This window comes from Myotis brandtii, unplaced genomic scaffold (assembly GCF_000412655.1).
Source record: "Myotis brandtii unplaced genomic scaffold, ASM41265v1 scaffold410, whole genome shotgun sequence".
Lineage (NCBI taxonomy): Eukaryota > Metazoa > Chordata > Mammalia > Chiroptera > Vespertilionidae > Myotis > Myotis brandtii.
The window spans coordinates 3,082,483-3,091,738 of record NW_005365764.1 but is presented as its reverse complement, the minus strand read 5'-3'; positions in this window follow the sequence as shown (position 1 = coordinate 3,091,738).

Sequence of the window (9,256 nt, the reverse complement as noted above, 5' to 3'; positions counted from 1 at the left end):
AAAATCATTTTCCTTTTCTAAAATAACAAACACACCCCTGGCCCGTTTGGCTCAGTGGACAGAACATCAGCCCACAAACTGAAGGGTCCTGGGTTTGATTCTGGTCAAGGGGACATCCCTTGGTTACAGACTCAATCCAGGTCTGGGGTGTATTAGAGGCAACCAATGTGTCTCTCTCACATCAATGTTTCCCTCTCTCCCTCTCTCCCTCCCCTCCCCACCCCTCCCTTCCATTCTACTCTCTAAAAATCAATGGGAAAATATCCTAGGGTGAGAATTTTAAAAAATAATTAAAAAATAAAGTAATAAACACAATTTCACAGTAATCATCCAGCACATCTAGTTTCACACTGAAAAAAAGTACCGCCAACTTTCCTTTTAAAAGCAGGCTATATTACCACATAAGCTAAAGTGAAAAAAAAAAATCAAACCTGACATGTTTATCACTTTAAGAATAAAGAGATCAGCCCTAGCCAATATGGCTCAGTGGATAGAGTGTTGGCCTGCAGAATGAAGGATCCTGGGTTCGATTCTGGTCAAAGGCACATGCCCAGGTTGCGGGGTTGATCCCCAGTAGGGGGCGTGCAGGAGGCAGCTGATCACTGATTCTCTCTAATCATTGATGTTTCTATCTCCCTCTCCCTTCCCTCTGGAATCAATAAAAATATATTTTTTAAAAAGAATAAAGAGATCATGTGTGAGTGTGTGGAGGACACAGAGACCGAGAATACAGCAAATATTTGGTGAGTTGCTGAATTAGAGGGCGTGAACTCTTACTCCTGGAAACGGGTTGCTTGTGTCTCTCACCCTCTAGAACAGCGGTTCTCAAACTGTGGGTCTCGACACCTTTGGGGGTCAAACGACCCTTTCACAGGGGTCACCTAAATACATCCTGCATATCAGATATTTACATTACGATTCATAACAGTAGCAAAATTACAGTTATGAAGTAGCAACGAAAATAATTTTATGGCTGGGGGTCACCACAACATGAGGAACTGTATTAAAGGGTCGTGGCATTAGGAAGGTTGAGAACCACTGCTCTAGAATGCTCTCTACCAAGGCAAAAAGGCACTGGTTTAACAGAGCAGACCACACAGGAATTTCCCCACCTAAAAAGTATGTGAGAGACACAGAGAATAGAATAGCTCACAAATAAACCAGTCATTTCTCCCACCTCAATCAATCAGTTTCCTCAATGAGGCCCACAACACCACAGACATATATCCTGGGGCCTGACTCACCAAATTCATAGAGCAGTGTCCTGACACAAACCTAAACAAGGAAGCAGAGTTTAGCACTTTACTCCAGGTGGGGGGATTTGATTCAGACAGCACAGTTTCCGCACTAACAGACAGGAAAAGCAGAGGGTCTGCTGTTCTCTGAATGATTTTAGAGCCGCACAGCGCCAATGAGAAAATAATACTGATTAGAGCTTTTGTTTGCAATATCTAAGTTAAGCACCATAGCAAAATGTTAAATAAGAAACCTGTGGATATGCTAGGAAAGCACCATAAGTCTAAATTTAGATTATGGCACTCTGGGGATATTTTCCTCCACTAGAATCTACTTCAAAAAAAGAGGGGGGGGGGGGGGGGGGAGGAAGACTAAAGGGAAAATTTTCAAAATATACTGCTCCAAGCCACCATTAGTAAAGAGCTAGCTTAGCAATAAATGTGTAGCAATTGCTGACTGTTTATCATGTACCTGGTGGATGTTATGGATAGCTATTAACACATGCTCTCCCTTTTTCTTTTGATTAAATGTATGCATCTATGTCATTACACTGCACTGAACATGTAACTTATTACATCACAAAGTTCAAGTTTTGTTTAGGGTTCCTACAATAATTCCCTCCCACCCCACAATTGAAACTATCTAGTTTCTCTACAGAAATTACAACATATTACTCTCACTAACAGTTTGCTACTCCTTCCTGATACTAAAAACAAAAAAAATTGTCAATTTTCCTAGGTGAAGTAACTCCATCCAATCAAAATACTCTTGAATTAAAAAGTTAACTTCCTTTCCTTATTTTCAATACTAACTGGTAAAAATTCATATGAAAAGGGGGTGGGTGAAAATACAAATGCTTTCCAGCCAGTCACTACTCTGATGAGAACTGTGACACAGATTCAAGATTATTATTACAACTGCCATCTCTCCTAGGAAAAGTACAACTTAAATACAACTTAAAAGTAGCAACTGTTGAATGCATATTCTGAAAAACAGCATTGAAGTCAAAGAAGTTCCTATACTAGTAAAACTATCCTTTCTAACATTTCCTCCATGTCAGATGTGTAAAAACTTTCGGTATATAAAAGGAAAATTAAGTCAATTCTTTCCTAACACTCAAATGCTAAACACAAAACTTCTAAAATAAAATGCCACATTTCACAATTCCCAAAATAAAATGCATTCTCAGTTAACACCTTTATTGTTTTTCCACTAGAGTTGCCAATGCAGATTTACATTTGTGATTAAACAGTCAAAATTGAGAGGTCTTCAGAAACCCTACAAAGTCTTCTGAATCTCCTGAAAAAAGGGACAAAAAGCTTCAGCAATATCACACAATGGTCCTGGCACTAAGTATTCATTTTCTCACATAAAACTCTCTAAACATTAATATAGTCACCTGACAAGTGGCCACTCAGACCTCTTTGGGATTTTCCTACAGGATAAAATACATAGAAAACTCATGTTCTACAAACCACATATAAATGACAAGGGGGCTTCCTAAATTCGTAAGTGAACAACCTAAAACAAAATCGAAGTTATGCCAGATCTATTTTGCTAAGCCACACATATCACTACAAGATTCTATAGGTCTTCTCCCAAGGTTTAAGGTATTTACTATTTTGGTAGAAAGCAAGTCTTCTACTTTAAATAAAATCTGAGGTTTGAAGTCTATCCTCTAAATATGTCCCTACTTCTGTTCTCAAGAGCATTTTTTAATAGCAATGCCGGTGTATTTCTATACAGTTTAAGAATCTCTCGTACATACATGAGTTTTTATTTTTTAAAGGAAAGTATGCTTCCTCAAAATAAATTATTTGCAGTCGTTTCAAGGTAAAAAAAAGAAATGCCTCCCCACCTGGGATAAAAATGAAAGATGGTCTCTTGGTGCTATTGGCTGTGGAAAACTAGTGTGACTCAAGAAGAAATATCCAGAGAGAAGAGATGGTGAAGGATTTGGCTTTGTGAAAGGTATGGAAGGGACTGGGAGAACAGCTGCCCCCTCCCCCATATTCAGTAGGAGCAGAGCAGACTACATGGGACAGTCCTGTTGGTAGGGAGTTAGTTCCAGGTTAAATGTAAACCTGACCCTATAATTAGGGCTCCCCAGATATTGTGTAAGAAGTTGTTATCCCACACAACCTCCCTCCCAATCCACTCCAAAGCCCTGAAGGCCTTCAGAGAACCATGGAAGAGGAGTTAGAGGCAGAGCCCATGAACACATGTAGGCAGGAGGCTGGGGAAAACCTGGTTTCAGGACTGCCCATCAGGAAGGCAGCTTTGGCCACCTGGGATGAGCAATGTGGAGCCAGGAGTTCTTTCAGACTGGGGAAGGGGAGGGGAGATCACAAACAAAAGAATGTCTAACAGTTTAGGAAGAGTAAATCAACAGGAAGGAGAAAGGACAAAGGTGGGGAAAGGACAGCCACAGAATGTGTTTCCTAACTGAACAGGAGGTAAATGAAGATGGTGAAAAGTCCAACAAATGGAATATGACTGACTGAAAGAATGAACAGATTTTAAAGGCAGAGCAGTCAGGAGTAGCGATTAAGAGGAAGGTGTTGAACTCTAGCTGGTTTTGCTCAGTGGATAGAGCATAGCCCTGTGGACTGAAGAGTCCCTGGTTCGATTTTGGTCAAGGGCACATGCCTGGGTTTCTGGCTCAATCGCCAGTAGGGGGCCTGCAGGAGGCAGCCAATCAATGATTTTCTCTCATCACTGATGTTTCTCTCTCCTCTCCCTTCCTCTCTGAAATCAATAAAAATATATTTTAAAAATATACGTATAAAAAAAAGAGGAAGGTGTTGAGCTCTGTTTTAGAGACTGAGGAGAGACTACATAGAAAGTTGCATCCCCCAAATGGAAAAAAAGGTCCCAGCACAAACTGCCTTCAAGGCTGGGGATGGAGATTTTTTTAAAAAGCTGGAGGACTCAGAGATAACTTTGAAGGGTTTCTCTCAACCACTGTACCACATTATCCCTCAATACCTACTGCATTAGGAGAAATGCTATTAACCTAAAGAATCTCAGACTGCTTGCTTAGTCTTCATCTATTCATCTCAAAACATCCCAGTTGCCCCTGCCACTGCCAGAAATACCAGTCTCTGTCTGTGATCCATCTGTGATACGGCTTATTCAGCGCACTGAGGTCAGGCTCAATTAAATTACTAGGCGACTGTGTTGATACAATATTTCTCTCTCCAAATAGGTGAACAGACCTACTCAGTGACCTCTGACAAGTGCTTCACCATTAAGAACCTAAATTTAGCCCTAGCCTGTTTTGCTCAGTGGATAGAGCATCGGCCTGCGGACTGAAGGGTTCCGGGTTCGATTCCAGTCAAGGGCAAGTACCTCAGTTGCAGGCTCCCGGCCTTGGTCGGGGGCACATAGGAGGCAACCAATCGGAGTGTCTCTCTCACATTGGTGTTTCTCTCTGTCTCTCCCCCTCCCCTCCACTCTCTCTAAAAATCAATGGAAAAATATCTTCGGGTGAGGATTAAAAAAAAAAAATCTAAATTTATCCCAAGAGCCCTCCTTTTTAAAACTCCTACTTTCAGATGAACTTTAAAACTAGGTTTTTCAGAATTATGGCAAAGTCCCTAAAATAATCCTCACAGAGTGAGAAACATTTAAAATATCATTTTTATATTCATACTCCAAATTTTGCCTAATTTACATTATCTTAATAAGGTCTTGGGTAATTAATGCACAGGATTCATGCTAATGTATGTTATTTAGTGTTTGGTGAATCTCAAAACTCTTTTTAAATTTTGATGGTGCCCTAACCGGTTTGGCTCAGTGGGTAGAGCGTCGACCTGCGGACTGAAAGGTCCCAGGTTCGATTCCGGCCAAGGGCATGTACCTTGGTTGCGGGCACATCCCCAGTAGGAGGTGTGCAGGAGGCAGCTGATCAATGTTTCTCTCTCATCAATATTTCTAACTCTCTATCCCTCTCCTTTCCTCTCTGTGAAAAATCAATAAAATATATTTAAAAAAAAATTTTTGATGGCATCATTTAAATGATTTGAAAATGCCACAGTATTTCCCCACCAGAGAGTAATGTAGTCTTAGGGGAACTACTTACAAGCACCTATAAAATCTGTAGGTTTGACCAATTTCCAGACAGGCAGTCCACCATAATCAAACCAACAGTTGCACTTAGCTATACACGTTTCAGGCAAGCTGTGCCAAGAAATAATTTAGCTCTTTCAAAGCAAAGCCTATCATATGATTTACTGCAAGAGCTACAAAATACTCTTTTCACCAAAATGGCTGGCAAACATAAGTTATTCAGTGAAACCTCCTTTATTGTATGTTCCAAAGGACTAATAAATGAAAACACAGTACAGGTATGACATGAACCAAGACTCTAAGAATAAGTACCATGCAGTGCTGAGAAAAATATAAGCATATTTCACTCCAAATGAACCAGATTTACTACGTACAAAACTCTAATTCACACTGCAGGGAGGTGGGGGTGGGGACCAGAAGGCATTCTCTTTAAGAAAGAATATTGAAATGACACATGCATTCATTCCAGTGAAATTATGCAGATATTGTTTTTTCAAAAAAACCAAACTATTACCAAATAATCCTATAGCATGTCTCTTCTTCTGTTTTATTTATCAGTAAATTCTAACTAAAGAGTACTTTAGTATGCCACATTAAAATTCAATCTATACTATCTATACTCTTATGGTTTACAAATAAAGATGTGACAACTTACACTTATTTCACCCAGGAAAATTTGCATAATGGTGCATGTTTGCCATGAAGCTCAGTAAGCTATCTTTACAATATAAATATTAAGTTAAAGTTACATAAGCACTTCATAAGTAAACCTTATCTCCTCAAGATAAATCCATTACTTCTGGTACCTAACTGTGAACTGGTTGTTGTTTTTTTAAAAAAAGAGAGATTTTATTAGAAAAACTAGTTTAGTTTCTACCATCGATCTTTAATGGGGTAGTCCAATAAGTCTCATTTTCTTTAAGAAAAAGACAGTTGTTTCTATGCTATTCAGTATACTAGATCATGAGCTTAAATTATTCACCATTCATAGGTTCTATGCAAATGTATTTAAATTTCCTAATAATTTAATCTACATATTTGGGATGCTGATCCTCAGCATGCAAACTGCATAGTCTCCAAGTTACCTCCCATTGCTTCATCCCTTGCCACAAAAGGGATGCCAAAGCAGAACTGCTGAAAGTGACCATTCAATGAATCATAAACCAAAAGAGGCCACTAAGTCCTTTCCCCAACTGCAAGGCGGACTTCATGTAAACCATACAGTCTATTCTTAGTATTTTGACTAAAGAGATTCCATAAACTGCTTCAGTGATTCTACCATCCAGTTAGAGGAGCTTTCCTTTAATGCAGCGGTCCAGAACTGGGGTGATTTTGCCCCCCAGGGGACATCTGGCAATGTCTGGAGACTCTCGGTTATTCTCACTCAGGGAGGTGTTGCTGGCATCTCATGGGTAGAGGCCAGGGATGCTGCTAAACATACTACAATGTACGGGACGGCGCCCTCAACAGAATTATCCAGCCTCAATGTCAACAGTGCCGAAGTAAGAAGCTCTGCTTTCATGGAACCCAAGTATTGCTTTCAGTGATGGAGTCCACAGCTCCCAGTCACCGCTCTACGAAGATGATTTTTATGGCTTTAACTATAAACTTCTAACTTCAAAAGAGAGAAACAGAACACGAGCCCAGACCTCTAACCAAACGCTCTGAAGGGTGACAGCGCAGCGGAGAGCAGGCAATCGGCACGGCGCTGCATGCACATCAGCAGTATCGGCAGTAATGACTGTCAGGTAATGTCCCCATCATCTGGAAACTCCCTGGATCACCATGCAAATCTGACAATTTTCCCCGACTGTCCCTTTTCACTCCCCACTATGGCATTTTCTAGTGACAGCCCAGCTTATTTTTTCTTGCTCTTCAATAGCATGAAGAGCAAGTCAGAAGACAGGAAAATAGTAAATAACCTACGGTGCTTTCCATCACGGAAAGTCTATGATTAAACAGGACTTAAAAGGTTTATAAATCAGATCTGGAACTTGAAAAGAGAGCGGCAGCTTCAAGAAACAGTCACATGAATAAATAAAACATCTAATGTAAAATAATCATCAAAAGACCATGCATGCAGCTCTATGTGTGTAACTGCACAGATCCGGCTGAGGGAGCTGAAATAGTGCTGATTCTGTAACTGCATTGGTAGGGAAAATGCATCTTTAGAGGCTAAAAAAATACAATTTAATGTTCAGATATCTTGAAAGATTACACAAATTTAAAATTCACAATAGAAAAACCGTTTGAACAAATCTTAATGAAAAGAAAATCTCGGGCTATATAGAAACCTTACAGATCAATATGGAATTGATAAATAAGTTATGGCCCATGTATATATCACATAGCCATTAAAATCATACTGAAGAAACTTTAATGGCTTGGATATATGCTCACAATATCCTACGGGAAGACAGGTTATAAATATATACACAAGATGACATCAATCCGGTATATATCCACTGAGCCAAACCAACTAGGGCTGTACAAAACATAAATATACAGAAGTGAATAAATATATGGTATATATATAAGAAATGCACACATGGACACGGATAGAGATAAATGATCACAGTGGTTATCTGGGGAGTGGGAAGGTTATGCCTGATTTCTATTCCTTTTTTGTGCTTTTCTCTATTTTCTAATTGTTCTATAGTGAGAATCTTCACAATGTTTTATACTTACAAACTAATACAGCACTACATATTTAAACCATACTGTTTCGGGAGCTGTCTACAAAATAAGAAAAAAACAATCTGAACATGCCAACTTTTCAATGAAAGAAACCACCTTCCGAGGCAACCAAAGCGAATCTTGATCGGGCATTACTATTATGTGCCTGGCGCTTTTCTATGCACTTCAAATGTATTGACTTCCCAAATCCAACCAAAAAAAAAAAAAAAAAGTGTCAAAAGGAGCCCTGGGATACCAGAAGCCGTGAATGTCCAGCTCAGTTTCCACAGCTGGAAGGGAGAGGTTTTACTAAGATGGTCTTTAAAGGTCCTCCCCAGACGACACTGCGATTCCAAAGTGTGTGTGAGGAAGCTTCTAGAGAAGGATGGGGCGGCCGCACGCTATGTCACAAACAGAACCCTGTGTCTCACTTCCTCCTCCATATTTGTACAGCAAATTTCAAAACATGCTTAAAAAAAATTAAAAAGGCCTGTCCATGTCCCCAGTACTTGGAGGTGCCAACTGATCAAACTGATAGGATGTTTAAAAGAATCGCGGGATTGTACAACGCTGTGGTTGCTTATAACAATAAACCTAGAGCAAACAAACACTTAAAAATAGATAGATAGATGATAGATAGATAGATAGATAGATAGATGATAGATAGATAGATAGATGATAGATTTTAGTCGCGTTCTAGGTATGGCCAATTTAGTGTGACTTAGGGACCGAAGGACCTCGTGGGAGTCCCCGAAAGGCGTTCACTTGTGAAATAAAACCAAAACCTCACACCACACTGGATGGAACCGAGGGTCGCGCCTGGGTCTCCTCTCCGGGAAATTACAGCTGCGCAGCGCAGGGAACGCGGGCTCCGGTCAGTCGCGGGGTCGGCCCCGCAGGTCCCCCCCGCCCCCCCAGAGACAGAAGGTGGCCAGTCGTGGCTCAGCGGTCCCCGCGTGGGGCGGAAGGAACCTCGGAGGTTCGGTCATCAACCCCGACCTGTTAGGTCCCCTCCAGGTCTCACTCGCCACCATCAAAAATAGGTTCGCGGGTATCTTTAGCGACAAAATAATCTACAAGTGCACGTCTGCAAAACACACACACACACACACACACACACACACACACACACGCACACGCACCCGGTGGGGCCGCGACAGGGAGCGTTTCCAGGCTGGACCCGCACAAAAACTACTTGGGAAACACAAAGACGCAAGACGCACCCTGGGGTTGCAAGTGGGAGAGACGCGTTCGGTTTGCACACAAAAGGGAA